Source organism: Zingiber officinale, chromosome 6A (assembly GCF_018446385.1).
Source record: "Zingiber officinale cultivar Zhangliang chromosome 6A, Zo_v1.1, whole genome shotgun sequence".
In the NCBI taxonomy this organism is placed as follows: domain Eukaryota; kingdom Viridiplantae; phylum Streptophyta; class Magnoliopsida; order Zingiberales; family Zingiberaceae; genus Zingiber; species Zingiber officinale.
Genome location: NC_055997.1, coordinates 86075137 through 86090967, shown reverse-complemented (window position 1 = coordinate 86090967; position 15831 = coordinate 86075137).

The following is a 15831-nucleotide window of genomic DNA, read 5'->3' as shown; positions in this document are numbered from 1 at the left end:
TTATGGTTATTGCAATTTGCTTACTTTGATTTGCATCACACACAAGTTTATATATGAGAACTGGATATGCACTATACTCTAGACATAGGATTTGGCTTGTTTGGCCTATGTGTAGAGAATTTCCATCTTATGAACTAAAATTTGTACAACTGTCATTTTTAAGTCTTGGATGATATATTATCTCTGCCATAGAATTACCAAAAGTTTACCAATTTTTATGAAACTAATCTCTTTTTTAAATTCTAACAATCTTGACTTTGAAATGATAGTATTAGATAAAAGTCATTAATGTTGTTATTCATAAAATGCTCACTAGTAGGATATTGAGTTTGAAGAGGCCAAGAGGCAACGTTACTGCTGGTTTTACAATACTAGAACCAACGTTGGTGCTGGTATTGCAAGACCAGGACCAATGTACGTACCACTTGGCACGTGACCATAACTTCCTATGGGAGTGTTAGACCCATGTTTAGAGGGCATAAATATATTCTAGACACTTACCTCTTCCATCCCAAACTAGAATTTCCAAAATCCAATGCCTCTTGGTCAATCAATAAATTTTAGTTGAAACCTATTAATGGATCTCGAGGGGTCGGATCAGATCCATTCCAAGTTGTAAGGGTTCATACGGCTCACACAAGTCAGAAAATGCCCTTAATTACTGTTTAGATATCTTCCCAATGATGGTCTAAATGTGTTGGAGCTTTGTTAACATAGTGGTGCTAGTTTTAGTACACCGCCACGACAAAGTTGGTTTTTCAAAGACTAGCTCCACATTATTGATAGTTTTGGAAAAACAATTCCACGATCACGCGTCGTTTGGCACGCAACTATAGATTCAAGTTAGAGACTCAGAACTAGGTTTGGAGGGCATAAATATATTATATACACTCTCCCCTTCCTATTAATACTAGTATTTCATAAATCCAAGGCCTCTTGGTCAATCAATGGATTTTGGTCAAAACCCATTGATGGTCGTAGAGGGGTCGGATTAGACCCATTCTAAATTATATGGGCTCATTCGGCTCACACAAGACAGAATATACCCTCAATTAATGTTTAAGTATCATCCCAATGCTGGTCCAAATGGGTTAAATCTTTGTTAACATAGCAGTGTTGGTTTTACAAGTACAATGCCACAACATAGCTGGTTTTGGAAAAATAGCACCATGGTCAAGTGCCACTTGGCATGCTACCATAAATTCAGGTTGGAGACTCAGAACTAGGTTTGGAGGGCATAAATAGATTCTACATACTCTCCCCTTCCTATCAATACTAGGATTTCATAAATCCAAAGACTCTAGGTCAATTAATGAGTTTCAGTTAAAATCCATTAATGGCCCTCGAGAGGTCAGATTAGACCCATTTCAAATTATATGTGTTCATAGCACTCACACAAGTCAAAATATGCTTTCAATTATTGTTTAACTATCTTCCCAATGTTGATCTAAATGGGTTGAAACTTATTAACATAATGGTGCTCGTTTTACAAATACAGCACCATGACATAGCTAAAGAACGACACCACATTGTAGTTGGTTTTGAAAACATAGCGCCATGGTCGTGTCCCACTTGGCACACAACCATAAATTTAGGTAGGAGACTCAGAACCAGGTTTTGTGGGGAAAAATAGATTCTACACACTCTCTCCTTCCTATTAATACCAGGATTTCATAAATCCAAGGTTTCTAAATCAATCAATGGATTTTGGTCAAAATCCATTAATGACCCTAAAGAGGTCAGATAAGACCCATATCAAGTTGAAATGTTTCATACGGCTCAGACAAGTCAGAATGTGTCCTCAATTACTGTTTAACTATCTCCCTAATAATGGTCCAAATAGGTTGAAGCTTTGTTAACATAGTGGTGCTCGTTTTACAAGTACAGTGCCACAACATAGTTAGTTTTTCAAAGAATAGTGTCACGCTATAGTTGGTTTTGGGAAAATAGTGACATGGTCATATGCCACTTGGCACCCGAGCATAATTTTAGGTTGGAGACTCAGAACTAGGTTTGGAAGGCATAAATAGAATCTACACACTCACCCCTTCCTATTAATACCAGGATTTCATAAATCTAAAGACTCTAGGCCAATCAATGGATTTTGCTCATCGGAAACATTCCAAGTTGTAAGGGTTCATATGACTCAAACAAGTCAGAATATGGTCTTAATTATTATTTAACTATCTTCCCAATGATGATCTAAATGAGTTAATGCTTTGTTAATATAGTGAAGTTGGTTTTACAAGTACAACGCCACACCATATATTCAGGTTAGAGTCTTAGAACAAAATTTGGAGAGCATAAATAGATTCTACACACTCTCCCCTTTCTATCAATAATAAAATTGATTTCATAAATTAAAGGCCTCTAGGTTAATTAAAGGGTTTCAGTCAAAACCCATTGATAGTCCTAGAAGGGTCAGAGCAAACCCATTCCAAAATTATATGGAGTCATACGGCTTACACAAGTTAAAATATACCCTCAATTACTATTTAACTATCTTCCCAATGCTGGTCCAAATGGATTGAAGCTTTGTTAACATAGTGGTGTTGGTTTACAAGTACAGTGCCACGATGGAGCTGGTTTTCTAGGAACAGTGCCACGTTGTAGCTGGTTTTGAAAAAATAGAACCATGTTCGCATGCCACTTAGCATGTGACCATAAATTCAAGTTGGTGTCTCAGAACTAGGTTTGGAGGACATAAATAGATTTTATAAATTCTATCCTTTCTATCAATATCAGGATTTTAGAAATCTAAGGCTTCAAGGTCAATCAATGGGTTTTGATCAAAATCTATGGATGTCCCTAGTGGGGTCGGATCAGACCCATTCAAAATTATATGGGTTTATAAGGCTCACACAAGTCAGAATATGTCCTCAATTACTGGTTAGATATCTTTTCAATATTGGTCCAAATGGGTTGAAGGTTTATTAACATAGTGGTGTAATGTGCGTAGATTATATATGTTATTTCGCACTATTTGACGCAAATCTACGTATATTTCATGTATATGATTTATGTGTTTTGTATCCTCTTCTATCATATTTTAGCATAATTACTATTTTATGTCCAGAGGTTTGCTTAGTACTTGTTTTAATTTCAGGAGCAGTTTGGAGGGGAAAAAAAGATGTTGAGGATGCAAACGAAGATCAAATGAAGCAAGGACTGAAGTCTCAAATCAATTCAGAACTAAACTGGACCTAGTCATGCCTTGAGACATGGCCAGATGAAGATTCAGATGGTGGCCGTGTGGAATGAGATGACCAAGAAAGCAATTGAAGACATAGGTTGTGCCAAATGGCACTGCCAGGAAGAAGAAACAAAGCAAGAAAAGGGTAGGTCGTGCCTTGATGCACGACCAAGAACTTGCCCGTGTAGATTTCCAGAGCCAGAATCAATTTGGTCATGCCTTGAGGAATAGGCCGTGCCATTTGTCATGGATCAAAAGGACAAAGCAGAGCAAGCCTTGCTTTGGTCGTGCCAAATGGTATGGCCAGGTGCCCATAGCCAGAGCCAACTTGGCTCAGACCGTACCAAATGTTCTACTACTCCATCCTCGTCAGCACGACAAGATCTGCATCCAAAGACTTCACTCGACATCAAAGGATAAGATTTCCTCATCCTCTTGGATTTCTATTATTATGAGCCTTTGGATTGCATTTCTAGCTATTATGGAGTAGATTTAATCTGTTCTAGGGCGTAGGAAGTAATTGTGGTGCGTGGATGATGTAAACTTTATAAAATTGCCAATTTCCTAGTTAGATGAAGCTTGTATGCATATGTTATGTTTGATGAATTGCTTATAAGAAGACTTCTTTTTATAGACATGAATTTATCTATCTGGATTGTATTTCTATATGAATAGATTTCATCTCTGTAATAGATACATTGATGTGTGTCTAAGTCTAAGCGTGAACCTGAATTTTCATTGATCAAATGCATAAACTATCGTCTCTTTTGAGTGTACATTACGATATAGCTTGCCATGACCTTAGGATACTTGTTTGGAGTTGAGTCTCTAAGGTAACTATCCTTCTATATGGAATGTAACCTCCTAAGGGAGGACGATTCTATGTATGGATATGTTTATCACTTGACCTAATGGGCTTTCCTGTAAAAACCCAAATTTCCACATTTCGAGTCCCAAAAATAATTTAAAAATAATTAAAAATGTCTTAGAAATATTCTAGAGATTTTTAGAAATTTTTAGAGTATTTTTATGCAATTTTTGGAGGTTGTTTGGTATTTTTACTAAACGAAGGAAATTTTGACAAAAAAGATGACCAAGCCGAGGTTCGAACCAGTGACCTTTGACTCGGTCAAAACCCTGCTGACCAAGTGTGCTGGCGGTCGTTGCTGGTAAAATAGGAAGTGAAATTTATTTAAGCAATGATTTAAAACAGAAAATAGATGGAAAAAGGGCTCGGCTGAGGATTCGAACCCGTGACTAAGGGTTTCGGCGAAAACATAGTCAACCAAGTATGCAAGCAGTTATTACTTAATCAAATAAAGGAAGAATTTTATTTAAGTAATAGTTGATAATAAAAAAAACCATAGTTACAAAAGAGGGCAAAAATTTTTCCCGAGACCTAATTTCTTCCTGCCCCTTCTCCTCTCACGGCGCGTCGGCGATTTCTCCTCGGGCGGAAACGAAGCCACCTAGGGCGCGTCTCCGGCGGCCGGCGAGCACTTTTCTCCGTGAGGTCTTCAAACCTTCTCGGTCGTCTCATCGAGGGGAGCACACGGACACAGAGGAATCACCAAGAGCTCGACTTCTCCGAAAACCCTAGAGTTCTTCCTCTTCGGTTGTAAGTCCAAGAACACGAAGGTAAGTTGCTACTCACCTGCAATGGGATAGCTTCGAGGTTTATTCCTTGTTCCTCTTCTTGTTTCTGAATTTAATTTGGTGCTTTCTTTGTTCTTTTTGGGTATGCCGTGAGGAGGGACGAGTTCAAGTTTTCTGCCGTGAGATAGAAAGGAAGAACATGGGAAAAATAAGTGAGAGAGCATTTGGTTCCTTTGGTCACCTGCTGTGCCACAGTTCCGGGAGGAATTTGCCTCTGTTGGTTTCGGATTTTAGTTGTAGGGAATCATGATGTTTAGGGTTCTTGTTTTTGGAAGTGCTAGTAGCATGCTTTTAGTTATGTGCAGATGAATTTTGGTGTTTAATTTCTGTTATGGATTTCCATTCCAGTAGCATGCTGTGTGAAATGTTTAAAGGTTAGGACAATTTCCTAATTTAATTAGGGGCACTTTAATCATGTATAGTTTAGAGTAATAATGTAAATCTAGTAGTATGATCTTCCATCTCATGTAACAGATAAGTAAAAAGTTGATGTTACACCTTCTTAGTGGTAGAGGATAGCTCGTACATTGGTTCAGTTAATGTTTCACATGTGCTTAGTTTAATGTTTTCCTTGTTAATGTTTAAAGTTTTGCTAGTAATGAATTATTTTGCATGTACCACAAGTAGAAGTAGCCATGACCGAACTATGCAAAGATATATATGTATACAAGTTCTGAATGCCATGATGGAAACATGCCATTACACCTTGTTTGAATATAAGGCTATGATTGATAAACAAGATTAGTTTCATATAGGTTTTAATTCCAGCAAGGTTTAGATTTAGTTTGAGTTTGTATGCAGATTTCTTAGAGCTTAAATGCAGATTTTTATAAGAATAGCTTGCATGATTTACCTTCCTTTCTTCTGATAGACTTTGCATGTTTCGAACATGATAAGAGGAGGTTTATATCCTGTTTGTAACGAGTTATGTAGGTGAATGTTACATTATAATTTGGGCCATGTCTCTAGTTATTTTTCCCTTGGAAAATTAGAAGCTTATCCATGCTTAACTCAACTTACAAAGCTAGTAAATATCAGGTGCATATGGGCATGTTTAATTTCTGTTTTAAGAGTTAATCATCATGAGGTTGCACTGCAAGTTTCTTCATCGTATGTTGCATTTTAAACTCTTAAGTTCTTCATAGTGTGTTTCATAAATGTTTTTATGAGCAGTATTGGGTTTTATTTCCATTTCTCTATTATGGGTTTGAGCATGGGCAGTATTGAACTATATTGCTATTTCCTTGCTATAGATTCAAGCATGAGCAGTATCGATTTTAGATCTCTAGATTTCTTTGCTATCAGATTTTGATAAGTATGACATGCAGAATTTGATTAAGTTTGTAGGCAGATTTGATTAGCATAGTATGCAGTTTTATTGAGCATTTCAGTACAGATTTTTATTTAGCTTAATATGGAGAATTTTATTAGCATAGTAGGTAGATTTTTTGTTTAAGCATTTTAAAGTTAGAATTTGCTTAAACATTTCAGTTTCTTTTTAAAGAAGTATTCATTTAGAAGTATTAACAAGTATAAGAAAGATAAAGAAAAAAAAGAAAAAGGTCAAGGCCTTAAGTAGATCCCAAAGTCAAGACTTTATGGATTTTGGAACACAATGTGTTTAATAAAATGTCAAGGCATTTAAAGAAGAAGTAATTAAGATAATAAGATATTTTACTTTGAGGATGCTAGTACCCGACTTCCGAGGTTGTCGTTAAACAAATCCAGGTGTCTAATTCTGAGGTCTTGGCCCTGGTAGACCAAGGTCTGCTCTTTTAGGATTGGTAACTCGCTACCCCAACCTATTAGGGAACGCGCATAAGATGGTACTACGCCTGGGCCCAAGAAAAGTTGATTACTATTTTGAAGTATTATAAGCATAAGCTTTTGAACAAGTAAAATAAGTTTCACATAAGTATAAAAGTATAAAAGAATAAGTTTTAAACAAGTGAGATAAAAGAATAAGTTTAGAACAAATGAAATAAGTTTCACTTTGTTTTAAGATCAGTAAGTTTAGCTTTCTTTTGTGCTAGCATATTATTTAGATTAGCTTACTGTTATTTGCTACTAGAAGAGCATGAGTAGCTTTACATGTTTAACATTTCAGTATGTTTGATTCCGTTGCTATTAGAGGAGCATGAGTAGCTTTACATGGTTAGCATTTCAGCCTGATTTGTTTAATGAGCATGATTAGCTTTATCTACCAGCATACAGTTTATTCTTGTATGTCATGAGTATGCTAATTTTATTGCTTTACTATTAGTTGAGCATGAGTAACCTTTATTGCTATGAGATTAAGATGAGTAGCTATATATGCTTCTTTTTAAGCATACAGTTCTAGTTTTTTTTGTATACATGCATATTCGTGCTTTTGTGAGTTAGATAGCGCTTACTAAGCAAATTTTGCTTATAGATTGCATTTCCTATTACTGCAGATAAAGGAAAGGAAAAGATATAACAAGGGAGGCGACAAGGCGGTGTGGATGGTGTGTGATGCCAGGACTATGGAGAGATCTGGGGATTTGCCAAGAATTTATTAAGACTGTTTCCGTCAAATTGTTTAAAGAATTTAGAACTTGTACATGCTACTCTATGGATTGTTTTATCGTGTTTTGCGAAAGTTGATTATTTTGATTATATATGAACTGCGTGGGTGTTTGATATATGTTCCAGCCACCTGTGGTTGTGTATACTGTGTATGTATTGATGTTTATGGTCACCGGTACAGGGGAGACTTTGCCGAAATATTTTGGTAGGGATTCTTCGTGGTTTCGATCACACCGGTTAAGTAGAGTTAATAGTTAAGTAACGGTCACCTTAGAGAGTAGTAGAGTTGTAAGAAGGGTGGTCGTTACAGTTGGTATCAGAGCAGTCTCCATTTTCCAACATCACACATCAGCACCATCTTTGCCGTCTTCAAGTAAGAAAGTATTTAAGTTTTTTTTTCTTTTATGCTTTCTTTATTATTTGCAGTATAGAGTAATTGCTTATATGCGCTTTAGTAAGATAGAAGTTTTGTTTCTCTTATATTCATATACATAGGTATGTTTAGAGAGGATAGAGAAGATATCAAGTCTTTTTCTTGGCATAACTAGATGTCAAGATAGAGGACAAGACAGTGGGGAGTCAGAAATCCCAGTTAAGTAATTAGAACTAGAAGGACAATGATAATAAGAAAGACCCAAGCAGGAAGATGTTCGGGTAGTCTGTGAATATCCAAAGGTATTTATAGAAGAGCTACCTGGACTATCTCCCAACAGGGAAGTAGAGTTTGAAATTGAATTGGTTCCTGACACCAGCCCATTTCAAAAGCTCCGTACCGAATTTCTCTAGCAGAGCTAAAAGAGTTGCAAGAACAATTTCAGGAGCTACTTGACAAGGGTTTCATCCGCCCTAGTCATTCACCCCGGGGAGTTCCAGTGTTGTTCGTTAAGAAGAAAGACGGTCTATGTGGATGTGCATAGATTTAAGAGCGCTGAGCAAAGTAACAGTTAAGGACAAGTACCCTCTTTCCAGAATAGATGATCTATTTGATCAGCTAAAGAGGGCAATAGTGTTCTCTAAAATAGACTTGCGCTCTGGGTACCATCAGTTGGAAGTGAAAGAAAGTGATACACCCAGAACAGCTTACAAGACCAAATATGGACACTATGAGTTTGTAGTCATGCCTTTTGGAGTGACTAATGCACCTGCAGTCTTCATGGACTTGATGAACAGAGTGTTCAGAGAATACCTTGATAAGTTTTTCATTGTATTCATCGACGACATTCTAGTCTATTCCAGAACCCAGAGGAGCATGACACGCACTTGAGAATAGTCCTGCAGACTCTACAGCAGAAACATCTTTATGTCAAATTCTCGAAGTGCGAGTTCTGGTTAGATCAGGTGGCATTTCTAGGTCACATAATTTCTAAAGAAGGTATTCAAGTAGATCCAGCCAAAATAGAAGCGGTCAACAACTGGAGTAGACCCAAGAACGCCAGGGAGATCAGAAGCTTCCTTGGTTTAGCTGGGTACTATAGGAAATTTGTGGAGGACTTTTTCAGGATAGCCATTCCACTAACAGTCCTCACCAGGAAGAACAAGAAGTTTGAATGGTCAGATAAATGTGAGCAGAGTTTCCAAGAGCTCAAGAGGAGACTGACCAGTGCTCCCATCCTAACAGTGTCAAGAAGTGACAAGAGTTTTGACATCTATAGTAATGCTTCCAAGATGGGCCTAGGAGTTGTACTCATGCAAGAAGGAAAAGTGATAGCTTATGCTTCCAGACAATTCAAAGATTATGAAAAGAACTACCCCACTCATGATCTTGAGCCGGCAGCTGTGGTCTTTGCGCTAAAACTCTGGCGACATTACTTGTATGGAGTCTAGTGCAGAATCTTCAACGACCATAAGAGTTTAAAGTATTTCTTCACCCAGAAGGATTTAAACATGAGACAGCGCATGTGGCTAGAGTTGGTCAAAGACTATGACTGTGAAATCCTCTACCACCCAGGCAAAGCTAATAAAGTGGCAGATGCACTAAGCAGAAAATTCAGTGCATCCCTGATGTCTTTGTCATCATTAGCCCTACCACTACAGAAGGAGTTGTCAGATTTCGGACTTGAAGTTATTTATGGCCAACTCTCTGCATTGACCTTAGATTCTACCTTACTTGAGGATATACAAAGAAAGCAAAGTGAAGATCCAGATATCCAGAAGATCAAGCAAGGGATATAGAAAGAAGAAAATTTGGAGTTTCGAGTATCAGACAGTGGAATTCTTTATCAGGGAAGCCGCCTTTGTGTCCCCAATGATGAAGAGCTGAGAAAGAAAAATTTTAGAGGAAGCTCATAATACACCTTACTCCATGCATCCTGGTTCTACCAAGATATATCAAGACATGAAACAGAGGTTCTGGTGGTCTGGACTCAAAAGAGATGTAGCTAAATATGTCAGTACCTGCCTGACATGTCAAAGGGTCAAAGTAGAGCACCAGAGACCAGGAGGAGTTCTACAACCTCTTCCTATACCAGAGTGGAAGTGGGAAGACATATCCATGGACTTCATAACAGGTCTTCCAAGAACCACAAATGGATATGATGCGATATGGGTAATAGTGGACAGATTGACCAAGTCTGCTCATTTTCTAGCCATCAAGGTGTCCCACTCTATAGAGCAGTTGGCACAGCTATATGTTAAGGAGGTGATCATACTTCATGGAGTTCCTAAATCTATTGTTTCTGATAGAGATGAGCGCTTCACCTCACACTTTTGGGAGTGTGTACAGAATGCACTAGGTGATAGGACATTGAGTATGGCTAGAGGGGGGGGGGGGGTGAATAGCCTTTCTTTGATTCTTCACCTACAATTTGTTAGCGGAAGCACGAAAAGAAATGAAATAGAAAGACAATAAGAGAACAAGGATAACTCCTTGATTTACTTGGTCTCCACCTCCTTGAGGTGACTAATCCAAGGCACACACACACCCAATCAAGCTCCACTAAGATCTTCTCTTTTTCAATCCAAGAGTGATGGTGGAGAAACATTTACAAGATGATCTCCTCCTTTTACAAGTTTTTGATGAGCTTAGGGAGGAGAGAATAAGTGTTGTAGGACTTGAAGATCACTTGGAAAACTTAAACAGTAATTTAAATCAGTTGAATTGTTCTTTCCAAGCTTTCAACTTTATATACAGTATGCTAGAATTCCCGATATCAGTCGACTGATGAAACATGCAGTCGACTGGTATCACACAACGGCTACTGTTTTATTCAAATCTATGGAGATCCTGTGTGTCATCATCCCAACGGTATTATACCAGTCGACTGCTGAAACATGCAGTCGACTGCACCAGTCGACTGCATGTTTCATCAGTCGACTGGTAACTGTGAACTGAGCGAACAGAGACATTTTGTTCGCTCCCAGTCGACTGCATCAATCGACTGGTGTCCGAAGTTGCTCTTGAAGTCTTCCTCCTCAGCCTTTGTCCCTCAGATGCACTTAAGCCTGCAACTAATCTTCGTGCCATCCTTCACATTACCTTTGAGGTTCACTTCCCTTCACTCCATTTGCTTCTTGTCTGTGGTCCATCGGATGCATCATCTTTCACCAATCTTCAAGAGCCTGAGCCATGAAACTTTCTAAGCTTGTGCAATCTACCAAGTCCTGCACAACTTAAGTACATATTAAAACCACTATAAAGCCTAACTTAAACCTTTTGACACACACATCAAAAACAAGGATCACCCTATTTAATCCTAGGTCGATTGTATCAACAATCTCCCCCTTTTTTGATATGCGGCAATATGTTTAAGTTAGACATAAGATTAACTTTGAAAGTTGTAATCAGAATATAAGCATGAAACATAACTTTGATATTTGTTATCATGAAGCATAAAATCATGAAGAATATAAATTCATAACTTTGAAGATTGTAAGCATGATATAAATCATGAAGAATAAGGCATAAAGAAATCCACACACACTCCTCCTTATCATGTGCTTTATTATGAAACATAAATCATAAACCTCCCCCTTAACATATACTATATTAAAAACATCATAATCTAAAACTCCCCCTTAACATATGCCCTATCAAAAGTATTTTAACTTAAACTTGTTGTATCCTCCCCCTTTGACATACATCAAAAAGGTAAGAAGAAGCATAGCCAACCCTCAAAAGAAGCAAACAAAGTCGAATAAGAGTAACCATAAGCATAAGAGTACATGAATAGTTACAAATAGAGACACATAATCATAGAGTAACAATAACACCAGAAACATAACTATCATGCATAGAAAGAAAAACAAACGGCCTCAAACAACATAGGCAAAAGAGTGAAAAACAGGCAACAACAACATCAACAACAGTGTTCGAGGTGAGAAAAGATAAGCAAAACAAAGCCAAAATGTCACCCGACACCATAGCAACACAACAAAATCCTATGCTGACGCATCATCATGGGAAGGTGGAGGAGGAGGGGGGCCCTGGTAGGCAAGATCCCAGCGCCGCATCATATCAAACATCTCTGTCTGCTGCTGGCGAACGCTCCGAAACTCCTCCCGAACAAACTCCTCCAAGTGAAAGACACGCTCCCGCAGGGAGGCACATGCTGGCTCTGCAGCAGGAACAAGGACCTCCTCCGCATCATCATCAGAATCAGAGTCATCCTGGCCGGAGCGGCGACGCCACACCATAACACCATCACGCGGCTCAATCTGGGCTAAAGACATCTGGCGAGGCCCTAACTGATCAAAGTCCTTAGACAACTGATGCAAGGCACCCCTAGTGACATCGATCCCTTTATGCATGAAAAATGATGTTAAGACATGGCAGAAAGGCATGTATAACTTCCCCTGGACTGGTCTAGAAAAGTGGATGATAGACTCATAGACCTGAAGAGCAATATCGATGTCAAGACGCTGCTCTAGGGCATACATCAGAACTAGATGAGGAAGATGGATTTTGGCTTGCCCTTTGGTCACGATGGGCAGAAGACATGCAATGACAACCTTATAGAGAATGTAACTGGGGGCTGACATGCGGGTGGCATCAAAAATATATTTTAGTGGAGGCCTAGGAACATGAAAATAATGCTGATGAATCAGATCGAAGGAGACATGGGAGTGTATCAGATAGAGGCTCCTCAACCTGAGGAAAACATGTAAAGGTGCTAGTAGACCGCCTACACCCTAAGAATGACCTCAATATTTCAGGGGTGAAGCTAATGGATGTCCCGCCAACCACAGTGACATATGCATGCCCCTCAGTACTAGATGGACACAGATTATTGTAGAATTCCTTACATAGGTCTAAATTGACGGTAGTCATGCAATGAAATAACTTTTCTAAACCATAATGCACATTGATGTCAATGATTTTGGGGGAAATGCTAGTGAAATAGGGATGATTGAGATAACAACAACTCATCATTTTGAAGTCGGTGTTCTCAAAATGAGTACGGCAAGCCTCGGAGGGAAACACCCTCCAGAAGGCGCCAGAGGGGGCTGCCGAGTGGGCTGCCGAGAGGTACCCTCTCCACTCGGACATTTTTGCCTAACTCTAAACCATGCATATGCAATAACCGTGCCAATTATCAGTCAAATAGGAAAGGAAACAACATGTAAACAACACATAGAAGAAGTTAGGCATGAATCAACCCCAAAATAATGGAACAAAAATGGAAGAGGGTATTACCGACGCTCCATTGTGCCGGGGAATCGTCGAATGAAAGAGGAATGACAGGAACCGCAACCCAAACCTCGGAGTGGTGGCTAAACCGTGTTCCAGGCGACAAATGAGAGAAGGAGCGTGAGGGAGAACATATCCGAAGGTTTGGAAGAGGATTTAGAGACACAAAATGGTGTGTCGGGAAGAAGGTGTAGGAGGCGAGAACTAGCGGGCGGCGGTGAAAGATTAGGGTTTTTGCCGCCGCAACCACTACAACAAAAACCTTCATAGACATCGGTTTTCCACCGGTGTCTATTTCATTTTCGAGCGATGTCTATGAAGCCGATGTTAAAAGTCTGTCATTTTAGACATCGGGTTAAAACCGGTGTAGTATCACTTAACGACACCGGTCTTCGAATCGGTTATTAACCGGTGTAGTATCACTTAACGACACCGTTTCATCAACGGTGTAAAACCGATGTAATATTGTATGTTAATAACACCAGTTTTGGCAGCAGTAAATGACCGATGTAATATTAGTTAATAGCACTGGTTTTACAGCGGTGGAAAACCAATGTAATATGTATATTTTTTAACAGCACAAATTTGATTTCTGAAACAATGAAAAACCGACAATAATAAAAAAAAATACACAAATATTCACAAATTATACAAATATTCTTCATTCAACAATATCCATAAAATACACAAATATTCACAAATTATATAAATAATCTTCTTACAACAATATCCATAAAATACCCAAACATTCTTTTTACATCAAAGCTAGCTAATAGGTATCAAAATCAAGGTAGAACATTCTTTTAATAACACATCAAGGTAGAACCGCACTTCAAATGTAATCTAGCATGCATTCAGCCCACTTAAACCGCACTTCATCAATTTCAACTCTGAAGTACTTGAGATTTGTAAACTGTAAAAACACATAAATAATATATTAGTAAACCAAGACAAAAAATCATAGTTGAAAAAGTAGTAAGAGCACCAAGTAACAAGATGACTAATTTGAATGCTTAAAAAGAGACACATTCATCATTTATCTCATGCAACCACATCATATAGTGATAGATTTATCATTCCTGGGAACTTAATATATTCCAAACCAGAAATTATTACAACAAAATTTTCTCATAGTTGTAATTTAATTAATCAGTACTTGATGGAGGTTCAATCTTTTCATATTCAGAATATCATTCTGAAACATGAGTAAATTAAAAGAGGGTGGAATTGGAATAACACTTGTTTAATTATGCACAAACAGCTAAGAATTTTGAATTTAAGTAATAGCAATAAAGTTAAACTAGATAACTTGAACAACGTATGATTTGAACACATCAGAAACAATTCAAAGAAATGTCAATCAATAAAAAAAAATTAAAGAAATCAGTCACAGGACAACATCGAGACTGAGGCAAAATGATTAGCTTGCCTTTTGTGCTTCAGTCAAGGTGCGACCAAATCGAGGAGGAGCAGGCCTCTTAGTTAGTCTTTTTACATCTACCTCTGCTCCCCGGTTAGAGTGTAAAGAAATGCAACAGGGAGAATAAGAATCAGATAAAATATAAAGAACGTATTAGGAAAAGTGCAAACATTGTGTCTACAAACTCCCTAATATTCTGAACATTTAAATGTTCCTCTCTTCAAGAAGAAAAGTACATGGATATATTATTGGATGGAATGCCCTAACAAATATTTTCACCATTTCATATTTAGGTATTTCTGCCAGACTTCACAACACGACCCCAGTAGATCATACCTGTTTACTACAAAATAAACAGAGTCTGGCTTTGCTTGGATAGCTGTTTTGGTAAAACCCAGCTTATCAACAGGCCACAGCTCATCCCCAAAGAAGCTGCTTGTGTACAATACTTGGTCTCCAACCCTAAGTCCTGCCTTTGCTGCATTTCCACCAGAATCTACTGCCTAGAAAATAATCAACCATGGTACATTAGTCAACCAAAAAAGATTAACCAAATGCCTATCGATATTATATCACTTGATTGGCGTTCTGTTTTATTATGTAGCATTAGAAGTGACAATAGTCTTGAATAGAATTCAATGCAAAAATAAGATTAACATATCATCATGATGAAAATGAGAGCATTATGGTAACGTCAAGCTACTAGCTAACTTTACCTAGAAATGAAATCTATGCGAGAAACAGATACAAAATTTAAACAGAAACAATCAGGGTGAAAAAAAGACATCCACTTTGCATCTTGTCGATGGAGCCAGAAGCCCCCCTCTCTTTGCAGTGTTGGTACTACTGTCTTTTATTTCAGGAACACATTTGTTGAAGTGAGAACTATAAACCGATTAGCTGCTTGTGAGAATGCATGGTATTTTGAGTAACATAAAAAAACTGGTTAATAGTTGTTAGTGAGTCATTTGGGATCAAAACTCTGAAACTTCTTGGACAAAAATCTGATCAACATCAAAGATACAATGTTGTCTCCTGATGAACAGATGCAAGGAATTAATCATACACTAACAAGTCAGTGTGAGCATGATTTAATAGTTCAATTAAAATAAAATCAGTACATATTTGCTTGATCAGAAGAACTGCTTGCTGCCTCACAAGGCGGGATATTAGATCATTTATCAAATGTTACTGCACATCTACAATACCATGAAAAAGATAACAGAGCGTGACTCAGCATCCAAAAAGCTTGTCAGGTTTTAACGATCTAGTATGAAAATAAAAAAAGTTCCGACTAAGTATAAAGTTATAATCACATCTTGTGGAGTTTGAAAGTATAAAGATAAATTTAACATGGACCTGATGCATCGCAACATAAGCAAAACCTTT